The sequence below is a fragment of the Cavia porcellus genome, unplaced genomic scaffold (genome assembly GCF_034190915.1).
Source record: "Cavia porcellus strain 051 isolate PalLab524CR breed Dunkin Hartley unplaced genomic scaffold, mCavPor4.1 scaffold_13, whole genome shotgun sequence".
Taxonomy (NCBI): domain Eukaryota; kingdom Metazoa; phylum Chordata; class Mammalia; order Rodentia; family Caviidae; genus Cavia; species Cavia porcellus.
Genome location: NW_026947496.1, coordinates 52,562,356 through 52,578,278, shown reverse-complemented (window position 1 = coordinate 52,578,278; position 15,923 = coordinate 52,562,356).

Sequence of the window (15,923 nt, the reverse complement as noted above, 5' to 3'; positions counted from 1 at the left end):
TGACCATGTCCCATTCTCAGCAGGTGGGAGAGACAGCCAGGAGCAGGCCTGGCCCAAGTCCTGGTTCTTTCCCAGTCCCTGTGGGTAGATGTCTGCCAGTCCAAGCTTCATCTGGATGATAGCCCTGAGATCTTTCTTTCATCTTTCTGGTTCTGAAACACAAACAGGAGGATCAGGGAACTTGGTCTGCCACTGAATTTTGTGAAGCAATAGACAAGACAAATCCTCAGCTGACCCATCACTGTGCTTAATGGTTTAGCCAGTAGTTGAAGCGTTCTGGAGGGCTCATGAGACCTGTTATGTCACAAGGGCTAATCCTATAGGACCCCTCAGATACTATCGAGAGAGTTTGCCTATGTGTGGTGCTGGGGTAGGATTCCTGCTCAGCTAGAAAAAACAAAACAAAACAACCATTGTCTTGCCCCAGTAAGTGGAATTCCCACTCAGTCTGTTGTGCTATAAAGCACCTTCCATGTTGGTTGAAAGTATTGGATATGTTCCTTTTTCTTCTTTTTAATGTGTCAGAGATACCATTCACCATAGTGTTAAGTGAAGAAATCCAGGGGGAGGAGCAAAGAGGGCGGATAGATAACAACTGGCTACAGAGGCTCTCTGAGACAGTCAACTTAGAATTCAACATAATACAGAATGGGGAACCCCAGAGAGAGATGAGTTCTCTCATCCCAAGAAGAAATTAAGGTGACTTGCCAGCCATCTAAGGTCCTGCCACAACTTGTTGAGGTCCTGCTGCGACTTGCTGGGGTCCCATCGTGACTTGCCAAGGTCCTGCCGCAACTTCCCAAGGTCCTGCCACGACTCACCAATGTCCCACTGTGATTTGCTGAGCCGTCAGAGGTCTACCGCTTCGACTCATTGGAGGCGCAGTTACATTGAGATCGGGGGTCAGCGAGCTGAACAGAGGGCTGAGTTGGCAGGGTGCCTACATTGACCTGTGGTGAGTGATGGCACTGGAGCCATTCCATAAAAAGGGGGGCTCCGGCGGACGACATTCTGGGACCAGGCAGGACTGGTAAGTACAATGGGCAGCAGTGACTTCAGTCAATTGTTCCCTTCCTGAACGGGATTGGTGGAGTGAGGTAGGCCTGGGTCACGTGACCTGGATGAGCCCCAATAGGTTATCTGTGGTCAAGTCCCTGCGGTGGTGGCACAAACTAACCACAATGGCCCACTGGGGCCTCAGAGGTTTGGCTGGTCTGGAGGGGAGGAGGCGCAAAGTGATACAGTGCAGACCACAGCAGCTTGACTGATCCAGAGGGGAGGGGCCAGCATATACTGTCTCTGTCTGCAACTCACTAGCACACAGTAGTGTGAAGGGTCATCTAGCTAGAGGGCTTCAGAAGAATTGTAACCAACAAAGAAAGAAACTGGGGCCTCCTGGAAGAAGCAAAAAAGGTGGGAAGAGGAAGCAACAACAAAAAGTTCTCGGGCCCCAACCCTGAGAACATTGACTCAGGACAGGTAAATACAAAGGAAAATGAGAACAGAAAACATGCAATATCAGACACAGTGCCAGTGGACATAAAGAGATATATTCAGGACCTCATAGACGAGTTCAAAAGTGAAATATTTAGCCAAATAAAGCAAGATATAAGAAGATTAATAAAAGAGATACTAAGCATCCCTCAAGCAGACACAGATGGAGGAAGGGAGGAACTCAAACACAGGAGAGAACCATTTGGTGAAGAATAAAAAAAATATAGAATACATGAAGCAGATTCAAGGAGGTCACCAGGAAAATAAAAATTCTATAGAAAAATGGCAAATCAACTTGAAAGAAACTAAGGATAGATTATCCAAACTGGAGGACAATTTTGCAATGTGGGAGTATGAAAGGGAAAAATTTTTAAAAATAAGGAAACAAACAGTAACAGTACAAAGGCTAGAAGACGACAAAAGGATCTATAACTCAAGAATAAAGAATGTGAATGAAGAAGCTGTGATACAAACAAAGGAACTACAAAGGTTATTTACAGAAATAATTAAAGAAAACATCCCAAACATAGGAAAAGGAAATGATATTCTGATATATGAGGCATACAGAACTCCAGCCACCTACAACCAAAACAGAGCTCCACCCAGGTGTATAATAATCAAGAACCCAGAAATTCAATATAAGAACAGAATATTAAAAGCTGTTAGAGACAAAAAACCAGACAACTTACAGAGGTAGGCCCATCAGAATAACAACAGACTTCTCGACCCAAACCATCAAGTCAAGAAGAGCCTGGAGTGAAATATTCCAAGCCCTGAAAGGAAATAACCTCCTTTCCAGATTGATATACCATGCTAAACTGTCTCTAGAAATTAATGGAGAAACAAGATGCTTCCAAGACAAAGAGGAACCTGGGAAATTTGCAACCACCAATCCAACTCTACAGAGTATACTGCAGGACGTTCTAGACAAAGAGAAAAATACTAGGATCCCAGGAACAGTGGCAGAGAGGCCTCAAAGAATGGAGCAGAATACAGAATGAAAAGGATAAGCAGACAACTGATGGCAAAAAAAAGAGCATAACAGAAATGAGGCAGAGAAGATTTGATTCAAAACTGATATGACTGATAGTATCAAGTCTGAGAGTATATATAGGCAACTACACTGAAGATGACAAGATTCTACGATACACATTCTGGTTTGATAACTGCTGGTTTTTGAAGTTCTATACTATACACAAAGTTGTGTTTTTATCAATACTGTTATGTACTGATATATTCAATTATACTATATCTGATGATATAGCCAATTCTATTGGAGATAACAAGAGACAACACAGGAACCATGGTAGAACTCTTTGTACAATGGTCTTACATGTTTATTTCATTTCATGTGTTTATAGGAATATGTTTTGTTTTGCCTTGCTTTGCTTTGTTTCTCCCTCTAATAAAGGATATAAATATATGTTAAGACTCATGCATGTGTAGAATTTATAAACAGTTTATGAGAAGTGATCTTACGACATATGATGAAATGAACAGATACTTTGAAGAAGAAGAGACACTAAAATACCCAGTGCTGATCCTGGAGTGTCATAATGTGAAACCCAGCAATATTATTCTTTGTTCAAAGTGATATTAGTCTGCTTGGGTTTATTCAATCCCAACATAATTGAAGATATGGATAACTGCATGTATGTTTAAGTGTATAGGACTGATAACCATATTTCTAAGTTTTTGTTGGATAGTTGAACAGAACTGGTTGCAATCTCACTATTTGAACCCCCACTTTATGTGCTCCACGGTAGTATCTTGAATAACTATTTGTAAGAAGACAATCTGTAATCATCAACTAGTGATTTCTTACTGTTTATTTTTTTCTTTGAAATTATGTATTATTTCTACCCATTTTCTGTTTTGTTTAATCTTTCTTTAAATTAAATTTTAAAAAAAGACACTACAGTACCCAGTGCTGATCCCAGAGTGTTATGATGTGAAATCCAGCAATACTATTATTCTTTGTTCAGAATGATTTTAACCTGCTTTAATTTGTTTAATCTAAACATCAATGAAGATATGAGTAACTGCATGTATGTTTAAGTGTATAGGATTGACAACCATGTTATTAAGTTTTTGTGAGACAGTTGAACAGAGCTGTTTGCAGTCTTGCTGTTTGAATTCCCACTTAATATGTTCCATTTTTGTATCTTGATCAACTATTTGTAAAACGACAATATGTAAACATCAACTAGTGATTTCTTATTGTTTATTTTTTTCTCCGAACATATATATTATTTCTACCTATTTTGTTTTGTTTAGTCTTTCTTTAAATAAAATTTTTAAAAAAGTGAAGAAATCTGAAAGCTTTCATTGTTCTATTGGCTCAAAGGAGAATGCAAGGATCAGACATGTGTTCAGGTCATCAGGGATGTTGAAGTAAAAACTGCCAATATCCACAGAGCAGTGAGCAGCTGTGCCTGTAGCAGGGACAGTGCATTTGCATTTCTGCCCAGGGCATCATTTGCAGGCATGGTGCCTGCCTGGTGCCTCACTGTGCCCACAGCAGTCATTGCTGGTCAGTCCTAGCACCCTCCTTTGCTTGGTGCTGACCTGCAGCTCCTGCCAAGTGATCCGCACAGCTCTGTTAGGCGACAAATGTGCAACCAACATTGAGCGCTGTGGGGTTAAGGAATCATTTAGTCCATCCAGGGAGTGTACAGTGGGTCACACTGGGATGGCAATCTGCCCATCAGGCTGCAGGCCTTGTCCTCATGTTTGTGACTTAATTTTACTTTCCAAATATGCAACTTATTTATGTGACTCAAAGTCAAACCTAGGTTAAAAGGACACTCAAAATTTGCACTTCTGTCCCTGTCCCCTCTGGTCTCCCTCATCCCCTGTGGGTATCTGTTTTGCTTAGTTTTCATCTTACTTTTTCAGTGTTCTTTTTATAGTACTTGGCAAGAATGATGAAATTCTTAAGTTCTCCCTCCTTGGCAGAACAGAGAGTATATATAGTTTCTGTCTACCCTTGCTTCTTTTGGGCCTGCACAGAATGACCACCTTTTATTTCATGCAAACCCCGTGATGGACATTCTGGCTGTGTCCTCACTCTGGCTGTTAACACTGCCGCAGGCAGTGGCTCAGGGCCTCTAGTTGACACAGAAATACATCTTCAGTATCCAGTCTAATCAGGATACTGATTTGTACAAATAGTGACTATATCTGTGATTCTAGGAGACAAGGCCACCTTCTGTTCCACAGCAACTGCACTATTTAGCCATCTCCGGCAGATATAAGAGCCCAAGTTTCTCTACAGATTCCTCAGCAGATGTATGGTTGAACTTAGGAGCTTTTGCGTACTATCAGGGTACTTGGAATTTCTTTTGTCCCTTTTTGGTAAAGATTGAGATGCTGGAATAGCGACACAAGGAAACACATTGTGTCCTTCGGGACCCTGTGGCCTGGTCAGGGAGATGGATGCCCAAACTGATCATTCCCCCTCCGTGCGAGGCTCATCAGGAAAAGCAGGGATGGAGGAGTGAGTGGTGTGTCGCCAGGTGAGAGAGGTGGCAGGAAAGCTGAGCCCTGTGCTGTGGCCACAGTGAAGAGGGGCAGGGACAGCAGGGCAGCCTCTACAAAGGCCTGGGGAGGAGAATGTGCAGGACACTAAGGAGACGGCATTGCCTCTGTCCCAAGGGCAGAGGGCACCGTGGAACAGTTTATTGCAGAAGGGCCCAGGTGGGTCTGTATCTCAGAAAGTACCATCTGAGAGCTCTTGCAGGGGCAAGTTGACAAGCAGAGAACTCTGTGGTCACCTCCCTGAGACTCTCTGCAGCAGGAGATAAGCCAAGCCTGAGAAGAGGTCCAAAGCAGGGCTGGGGAGCTCTTAGGGTGACTCCCTTTCCTCAGCACCTCAGGTCTGTGCTGGAGGAAGGTGTCTACAAATGGAGTGGCCCACGGAGGCTGGATGGGAACGTACTGTGTTCCACATTGCCCACCACTGCCATTCGTCCATGCAGTAAGGCCTTCAATGGTTCCCCTTGGGAGCTTTGTGTAAGGATTATTTTCATTCTTCATTTATTTATCAACAATGAAGGATTCTATGGGTTTACTGGGTGACTCACTCTTTAATTCCAAACGTAATGATTGTGTACCTGCCATGGACCAGGCACTGTCGGAAGCTGGGCACAGAGCAGGGCCAAAGGCTTACCCTGGATGCCTGTGCAGACCTCTGCAGAAGGGAGGAAAGCACAGTGGAGCTAATAATGGGGAAGGAAAGCTCTCATGGTTATGCCAGCAAGGATCCTGAAGCCTGCATTTTCCTCAGTCATCTGATATAATTCCTTTTTGGATTCTTTGTTGATTTTAAAGCCACAGAAGCATTGGGATCAAAGTGCACAGTCAATGTGTGTTCTGCACTTACAGCGCGTGGTCAGCCCTGCATCAGGGACCTGTCTGAGGGGCTGTCATCTGGCTACAGTGTGTTCTAGTCAGCAGCCCCTCCTGTGGACTTCAGTTCGGTGCTGGCTACCAGCTATGATGAGTAATTATGTGAGGAACATGTGTCTGCATGAGCTTGTTTTTCTCTTATCTATTCTATTGAGAAGGTTAATCCCAGAGGGGAGTTAAAGGGAGGAGGGTTTTTTAAGATTGTTTTCCAAAATAGGCAAATCAGTTTAGATTCCCTGCTCCCAAGAGCCTAGCAAAGAGGGTGGACTTAATTCTTTCAAAAGTACCCTGACATCTTAGGGTTGTGAAGACTTAAATTGAGTGCTGCCAGTGAGAAGATCAACTCCTCACTCCATACTGGGTAAGGAGCTATGGCCTGGATGCCCAGCCCTGCCCACCACTGCCTCCTACAGAAATGCTGAGTCTTCTCCCTTTTCCTTTCCTAGTCTGTGGACCCTTCTTGTGTTGCCATGGTAACCCTGGACTCCTTAAGGAGATGCTATGGGAAGGAATCCCACCTCCCTGGGTCCTGGAGGCCTCTAAGTTTTTCAGAATGTCACCTTCAAGGACATGGGCAGTATCAGCATGAATCTCTTCTTGGCATTTCAGGTTATGCTACAGCTAAGAGAGACGCCTCTCAGCAATTCCAGGTTTAATGCTAGCGTTGCAATCCCAGAAGAAGATAAGACATCTTTCCCAATGGATTTGATTACCAAGTCCTTGGGAAGTGCTCACCCCCCTGTCAGGGATCTTGTTTCCCTTCTTGGAAAATTCCTAAACTTAGAAGCTGCAGAATTACTCAACTAGCTTACCCCAAAGCCCCCTTCCAGCTTAAAAATTCTAAAACTAGTCTAATGTCATTTGTCATTTCCTGTTTGAGTTAAAGTAGACTTTACAATTGGAAACAGTAGGAGCCAAAGTGTTACATTAAAAAAATTAGCACATAAAATGCCCCATTTACTACAGAAACCAGCAATATAAGTATAGTAAGCCTCCAAAGTCACTTGGATGCAGGCTACAACAGGAGATAGAATAAAGTCAAGAGTTCTTCCAACCTTACTATGTTCATGAAAGGAAATAGTAATACTAAAATATCTATTGTGATAGAACTATATTGCCAATAAAATTAGTTTACAGAAATCTTAATTTGCCATTTGATATTATATGCATGTTGATAACTTGTACTAGATCTAGTCAAAGGAAAATCCTAGCTTTTTAACAACCAAGTTTATTGGTACAATTTAGATTTGTACAATGACCACATTCATCATAAGGAATTTGTATCTGTACATAATGTATCTTAGCTCCTCTTTCTTCCCCACCCCCCTTCTCTCTCTTCAATGCTTCTTCCCTCCTTACTCACAAAGATTTGTTTTCCATTTTATCCTTTTTTCCTCATTTTTCCTTTTCCCTTCCAGTCTCCTCCCATCCCCCTTTCCCTTTGAACAATTATTTCCCGTTTCACAATATCTCTTATGCATTTTGGTTCTTATTTACACTTTCAGTTTCTCACACCAGACAATGTGATATTTATACATACGTGTCAAATTTATTTCACTTAAGAGCATAGTCTCAAGATTGATCCATTCAGCTATAAATGTCTCAAGTTTATCCTTCTTTATGGCTGAGCAGTACCATCGTATGGGGAGAGAATAAATAGCTTTCTCTTTTGGGCAAATCCTAGTCAACTGGTAATAGTTTCCAGGACGCCCAGATTGTGAAGAATCTAGAGGCTAGAGATAAATCTGTGTTGATTGGAGATGTCTGCCACAGATACAGAGAGGAGGGGTGGTGTGTGTGCTGGTCATAGTTTAGGTTGCTTTTGCCTTCAGATCTAAATGAAACACCAGATATCTTTCAGAGTCATATAAGAAATATTAAAAGCATAAGTATTTTACAAGTCACATAGAGGGAACTATTCAGTGAAAAATTTTACAATTGAAGCAGAAGTAAGTAACAGTTACTGAAGGAACTTTCATAAACCAAATGCTACAAATGTCCTGTTCATTCAGTACACGTTTATTAGAAGCCTACCTTCATTGTATATTATGTCAGGTCCAAGAGAAACCAAAATTTATAAAATTTTTTCAGTTTTATAAAATTATAAAATTTTTTCTGGTTCTATATAGGCTAAGACTAAAAATGCTAAAGCTTTGCATATGTATGTATATATATATATGATATGATATCCCAGTATATATATATGATATCCCTGGTCTTAGGTAAGTTTGAAGGTCATATTGTAGTTCACTAATGGTGAGTAATAAAGCTCCAAGCTAAAGAAATAGCAAGGAATTGACTAACCCAAAATGCATCTAAATGGCCACAATAGCTTTCTGTTCCAAGACTGCACACATTTGGCAGAAGCTCTGCAGGAAATTGCATGTACACAGTCAATTACCTTCATAGGTACAAACTATCTTTTGCTGTGCTCTCTAATGAGAATATGACTTATGTTTACTTGAGACCCATTATACCCTCTAGCAGACACGCTGCTGGATGAATTAGCATTAGCTCTTAAACTCTGACAGCTCGTATGCTTCTGTTGTGACATATCTCACTGCTGTGCGTTACAAACAGAAGGAATACCCAGGGTAGTCTTCATGCCACTTGTGCCGTATGCGGTGGCTGGTTTCTACATTCTAATTAATATTTTGGATCCTTGTTGTAGGTTTGGCAAAGATAAAATAGCAACCCATATTTGATAGCTGTGATTCCGACTGGCCAACTCAATTATGTTGGAAGAGAATACTAGTTTCCCAGCTGGTGACGTGGTTTATGAAGTCTCTACCTCCCACACCATAGTAGTTATACAGCATGTGTTATTTCACCTTTGCAGTAGTCTTGCTGAAACCTGAACATGCACAAAAATGTTTCCAGAATGCTCAGTTGAGCCAGCTGTGCTTATCTATGTCCCACTATTTGGCTATCATAGGGACAGACATATAATAAACAGCAGGAAAGATAATAATATTTTTGAATCTTGACTCTTTAGCTGTATTGTCTGTTAAGTTTTTCCCAAATTTTTATTTATTTATTTATTTATTTGTGGCTAGAAGGTGGCATGCTTTGAGGAAAGGTCACCTTTTTGCAGTCAAGCTGGTATAGATTCCAACACTGGTTCCCTAATTACCAGATGTGTGCCCTTCCACTGGATTCTTAAACGGATGAGCCTAGTTCCTCAGTATAAAAGGAGATAGACTTAACCTGACAGGGACTTTGGAAAGGTTCAGTTATATCCTATGTGTTATACGTTTGGCATCATGCTGGTCTTCAATAGATCATTTTCTCTTTCTTTTGGATCTGTATCATTTTGTAGAACTCCCACGTTAAGGGACATTTTCGTTGGCTCACCAACTCTTTATGGTTTTTTCAATGCCTTAAATAACTAAAGACTGGTTGTTTACTATACAAAAGCAATTAAAACATGGGAGTGGAATGTTTTAAGCATTTTGTTGTATTATTTTTAACATGGCATCTATGATTATTTGTCCTGCCTTGCCCTTCTGCTCTTGTATGTAGACAAACCCTCAAGCAACAGGCTTTTATGAGGTGTGATAAAAACTATGATAAATGTTTAAATTTTTAAAAATTGTTACAGTAAAGAGCACATTGCAATTAATCCTCCTCATTCAAATAAACACTTACCCATCATTTTTGCTACTTTCTAAGCACTCTGAAAGTCCTCTTTCCTGAATGTCTTAGTTGCACTGCCATCGCTGCCTCAATGTTCTAAATTGTTTCAAACAGTTTATGTTTTATGGTCATTTTGCCTTTAGGGAATGTTCAGAAGTCAGATGGTACCAGACCTGTCAACAAAGTGGCTGAGGATATTGTAATGTTTGTGTGAGCCTGCTGGCTGCACGGGGCAGTAACATTCCCCAGATGTATAATCACACCTCATAAAGACGTGAAAGAAGGCTCTCAGAGCGGCTTCAGAAAGGGGCAAGAAAAATGGGATAAGTAAATTTGAAGTAAGGGGGTGTTTTGAGAAGGATTAGTGGCAATGTGTCTCTCACTATAATAATTTTTAGAAATGTAAGATTTAACTTACATCTTTTATATTTCTCACTTTTCTTTCCAGCAGAATGGCTTGCCTCAAGTGTGACAGCAACTGAAAAGAACAGACCTGGTCTTTCCACCCAGTTCAGGACTTCTCTGTCTTCTGGTCAGTAAATCCAGCTGCTGTTTGTAACTCATTGTTGGGCAGAGCTGGAGTGGTTTCGCAATAGCAAGCAGAAACACTGAAAGGACACTCACAATTTGGAGGCAGGTTTAATTTACATCAACAGGCACTGACCAGGGTCATTCCCAAAACTGTCAGGCCTCGGAGGCTCTGGGAGGAAAGTTTTATCAAATTGCAAAGGGGAGAAACAGAGGCAGAGTACTTGGCTGTCTTTGATCTGTTCCTACAGCACGCATCATAATTACCAGCTAGGCATGCATCGCAGTGACCAGTCATTTCTAGGAGTTAATAGTGACAGGAACTATTTTCTGGGCAATCAACAGATGGGCTAGGGCAGGGGACATTTTCTGCTACAGTTTCAGAACTCATAGGGGAAATGCAGGTCATTTGCCTTTTTTATCTAGTTCTTTTGGGAAGCCAAGACCATTTTTACTGTGGCAAACAGAGCATTTCTAGGATGGACCATGGGGTGCTTCCACATACAGCTCCTAGCTTCGACTGGTGCTCATCCTCAGAAAGCCCAGGGAAGTCATTTCAGGTGAAAACACTGAAGATAGCTGTTTGCTATGACATGGAGAGTTCAAGTCTCTCTTAGCGTAAGCACCAGAACTTTCGCTCATGGCCCCAAATAGGCCATGTAGAATTACTCAAAGGGCCCAAGAGGGATTGACTGTGGCTTAGTGACTACTCTGGAAGAGTAGGAAAGATAGGGAGGGAGGTTTCTAAAGTATTCCAGGTGCAGGGGGAATGTGAGGGACCCTCAAACACATCCAATTACAATTCTTCTTGGTCTCCTCTTCCTGTCAGCTTGGGTGTGGTCAGGGGAGGGAAAGTTTTTTCCAGACCCTTGCCCACATAGGAAAACATCTTAAAACATCATTAGGGGTCAGTCAATTATTTACTTTCAGTGAAAAAAGAATTCCTAAATTGTGCAATGAATTGTTTCTATTTTAACAAGAATTCTTCAGGAGAAATTTCCTTCCAGTGGTCTTTATTTCTCTTTCCCATCAGTGCTTTGAGAAGCAGGGTATGTATAGTTTTTCACATTTTAGTAAGTATAGCTTAGATTTCTAATGTGCTGTATTGGGCTGTCAGAAAGTTGTTGCTGTAGGCAAGCAGCCCTGAGCAATGGAAAGAGTTCAGATTTTAAAGCCAGAAGGATTATGCTTCAAACCTCAGCTCCTGGCGACTTTGCTATGTGTTGCTTTGGCAAATCATTCCACCCCTCAGGAATCTTATTCCTTGAGATTCTTTGTCTTGATCTATAAAATGGAAATAATGTTACTCGGGAGATTCACATGGTTTGTATATCCAAAATCCTTCCCTTGGGGCATCTTTTACACAACATTTTGTAGGATTCAAGACAAATGAATCCATGTGGGTCAGAAGCTGACTTGATCTCGGTCAGGGGTCTCATCTTCCTGACCATCATTTGTTCAGGAATAGATAGATACACAATCCAGGCCAGGCTCATGAAAGTCTGCCAAGAGACTTTTCTCCTGAATCCATGGGGGAAATGCCTTTTCTTTTTCTGGGAATGCAAATGGGATGACCAACTCATTCACATTTTTCTGTTATTTTCTTGGTTCTAGTATATCCCTGGAAACCTCTCTATCACTGCAGGATGGTTATTCACCTAACTGAAGCTATGAGGGAATTGTGGGAATAGCTGTCTCCAGAATGGATGGCACACACAGAGGACAACAGAGTTAAAAGGTAGAGACAGAAAGATCAACTGGGGACCCTGTTCTTAGCTGTGCCGTAACTTAGACATGTTAAGCAAGCCTTCCCAGTTAAATGAATTTTTGCTTGAAATTCTTGTCTGGTATCTCTGTTATTTGCAATCAAGAATTTTTATTATCATACTACAGGATGATTATCAAGATCTATCCTGACTTAGGCAAAACATCTAGCACAGACAGAGGCTCCAGGATCATCAGAGCTCTAACCAGTAACTAAATGGTTACTGCCCCTCCTTGTGTCTGTGTCTGTGTCTGCTACCACAGAACCCTGGACTGACCTCGCACTCTGACTTGTCATTTCTCTTGAATATCAGGAGGCTGGCAGGCATGATACTTGGGAAACCACTTGCTCTGACTCTGTCTTCCACCATCATGAGAAGGCTATGCCTGAGCTGATCTGTTGGAAAATGAGACCCGTGGAGCAGAACCTATCTGCAACAGGCAGGGGAATCTCACAAACACATCAAGCAAATAAGTGTTTAATGATGCTAGCTTTGGCATTTTGGGGTGACTTATGCAGCACTATTGTGGCCATGGGTAGCTGATAAAAGGGCTAACATTTATGGAATGTTTGCCATGTGCAGGGAACTATCCTAGAAGCTTTCTGTGTATTACAATCAGACCTCTGTATTCACAGCTTTTGTATTCATGTATTCAAACAGCTGAATATGGAAAATATATTTAAAAGAATTATGCCTGTATTAAACACAGGCAGACTTTTTTTCTTGCCATTTTGTGAACAGCAGAGTATAAGAATTATTTGCATAATACTCACATTGCAGTGGATACTGCCCACAACATAGAGATGATTTAAAGTACAGTGGAGGTGGATAGGTGATATCAAATACTATATTATTTTATATAAAGGGACTTGAGTGTTCACAGATTTTGGTATTCAAATAAGGTCTCAGAACTGATTTCCTATAGGCACTGAAAGATAACTGTATTTCATTTAATCTTTATAAACCTCCATGGTATATTATTAATTCTCCTTTATAGACGAGGGTACTGAGCACAGTTAAGGGAGGAAACTTGCCTTTATGCAGCAAGTCGAATTCCATTATGGACATTCTGCTTCTAGAGGACTTTCAACCAAGGTGCCCGCTCCTTGGTCACTGCTATTCACCCCATTACAGTTGCAATATAAATCTGTGTTTTCAGGACTGTGGGTCATGGTTCATTAGTGAGTAATGAAATTGATGAGTCAATTCTGTACAAACAGAACAGAATAGAAAAACAAGAATATTAATTCAGGAAACTTTGATGTGTTTACATGTATTCATATTTATATTTGTACATCTCAATTTATAATGCAAAGTGTATTTTTCATTGTGAGTTATGGTCAGCAAACTCGAAAGCCACTGCAATAAATATTTTCTATTCCTATTACTACTTGGAAATAATATTAGTTAATAAAATAACTATTGATACCAAGGTGATTTTAATTTTCTTTTTTTGAAACAAGGTCTTGCTAATTCATTAGCTTGCCCAGGCTGGGTTCAAACTTCAATTCTCCTACCTCAGATGCCCAGAATACTGGGATTACAGCTATGTATCAACTGCACCCTGCTACCACTGAGATTTTTGTCCCACTTCCAACATCCTCCACTGGTTAGTTCTCTAGTCATGGAAGTCTGCTGCTTTGCTCTCTCTGGAACATTGGTGGTAGTGTCTTGCATACCTGCAGGAGCTGTCATGACCTGGATGCTCCACTCTGAGACAGCTCTTTCTCTTCTCAGAGAAAGAGAGGACGTCCTGTTGCTGAGTGAGCCAGGAGATTCCTCTGTATGGAATGACTATTGCCTAACAAACCCAGACAATCACAGCAGGCAGGTAACTCCACCCCACAAAGTTCGTGCGTTGGCTTGGCCAGGTGTATTTCTAAGTTAAATGAGATTTTTAGATTGCTATTGTCCCTCAAGAAGCCTCTAGTGGCTTATACATAATAATCAGTCAGAGAATCTGTAACTAAAATTTATAAGCAGTGATCTACATCTAGAGGAGTCATTAAGATCGTTGTAATTAATTGGCAGTGAAGGATCATTTTGGGCACATGATTTTGTTCATTTACTCTCTGTTAAATAGTGCCAGCCAAGCAGAAAAACAGGAAAAGATGTGAAAGGTAAGAAATTAGAACATAAATAATTCTCTACTGTCCTGGGGTCTCCTCTTCCCTAGACTGAAAGGGCTATTGCTAGCACTTTTTCTCTTCATTGATACTAAATCTTCTCTTGTATATAAAGCTATTTGATGACTGTGTTTTGAAGTTCAGTTTAGACCAGTATAATGCATATATGATGGCAAATGTAGCATACTGTCAGGATGCTGTCTGCATACGGCATCTTCCTGTGGAAAGCTATCAGGGAGATAAATGAAGTTGCCCTAGCTTCCTAAGACAAGGTGTTTTGACATTTACACTGACAGTTACATAATGAAACACTGGTGTTTTGGTGGTGATCCAGGCAGTGGTGGTGACCTTGCACCATAGCCATTTCAGTTTTGATTACCTAAGAGAATTATTCTGCCTGTTCGCTGCTGTGTGGTAATGGGACTGACTTCCATCTAATACATATCTTTCTCAGCTTTCACAAGAATGTGTTGGAAGGATTCTATTGTCATCTGGGTTTCCTCTGAGTCATCTGAACACGTTCAGGAACAATGGCTGTTTCTTGGACAGAAGTTAACATTCTATTTGATATTCTCATTCTGCTTTCTATAGACCAGAATCCCATTTTATGTGAGATTAAGAAAATTGTATCAAGAGAAAATCCCTTTGAAAGATCTCTGAAATTAGCCATAAGGCATGCTGTTTTCTAGCCTTCATTAAGGCCAACAGTTAGGTTTTCTTCCAATCCTGGAGCAGATGGCGATTCTGTGGTTGACACCAGATGAAGTAGTTGGCTTACACCGACAGGCCATGTTGCTTGAGAAATATATAGTTCCCTCCACACAAATCACACCTCAGGACAAGAACATTCTCACTCTCACGGCCACCGCAGGAAAAGAAGCCAAATGAAGGATATAGATTAGTGTCAGCCGCCTCGGGCTTGTTATTGTTGGGCAGTATTCACTTAGTGATTGTTCATTGCTTTTAAATTGTTCACCCCCCACTTCTTCCCTCATTTTTCTCTAGTCCAGCACAGCGGTGAGACTCCACACAGAAATTCTGGCAGCCTTCAGAAGAATTAGAAAACTCACCATGACACTAAACGTCAGGAACAATTACAACACCGTCACCTCCACATTGGAGGTCATCTTGCAGTGTCTAGAGGAGTATGTTGTTACCACACATAATGGTAGCATCATGCCTCTCTTGAAACGCAGTCTTCAAAGGACTATCATGAGTCCCCCAGAGAGAACTGGGTTCCAGAGACATATTTCTCATGTAGTCTTCAGTCAGCCCAGCTTCCTTTCAAGTAATAGTCAGTAGTAGCTGGTAAATCAGCTAGCTCTTTGAAGAAAACATAAAACCTTTTTTGCATTGTTTTCTGATTTGCATAGTATAAATACCCCTAGCAAGGAGAATTTGATGCTACCACTACAAGGTCCCTGAACATGAATTTAAAAAGGGATGAGCATAATTCAACCTCCTGAGCTGGCTACGGTAGCTACTGGCTCCTTTGTCTGGTCTTACAAATCAGTAGACACAGTGTTCTTGATCCACTCAGCTTGGTGTGCAGGTGCTATAACAAATATATCTTTTAGATACTGAGCATGATTTCACAACAGATCTCTGTATGCTCTTTAACACACAAGCACTATTTGATACATGAGCTGAGAGTCATTGCCCTGGGGAGTTGCTCTTTGAGCTGTTCTAAAATTAACTTTGGATCAAAGCAGAATGGCACATAACTGGTCATCTACTGTGACAGCCTTCTCTGAAGAACCATCCAAAACTGTCAAAGGAAAAACTGCACATGTTAGGACATGCACGAGGCGGCATCCTCTTTACAGATCACTTGGGGAAATTGTCATTGGTACTCAATAACAGGAATGGTTATTCAACTGAGCAATTTCCTTTTTCACGTTATAGATCTTGATATGTTTTATTGATCAGAGCTCTAAATTTTTAGGGGCAGCCAGGAAATGTG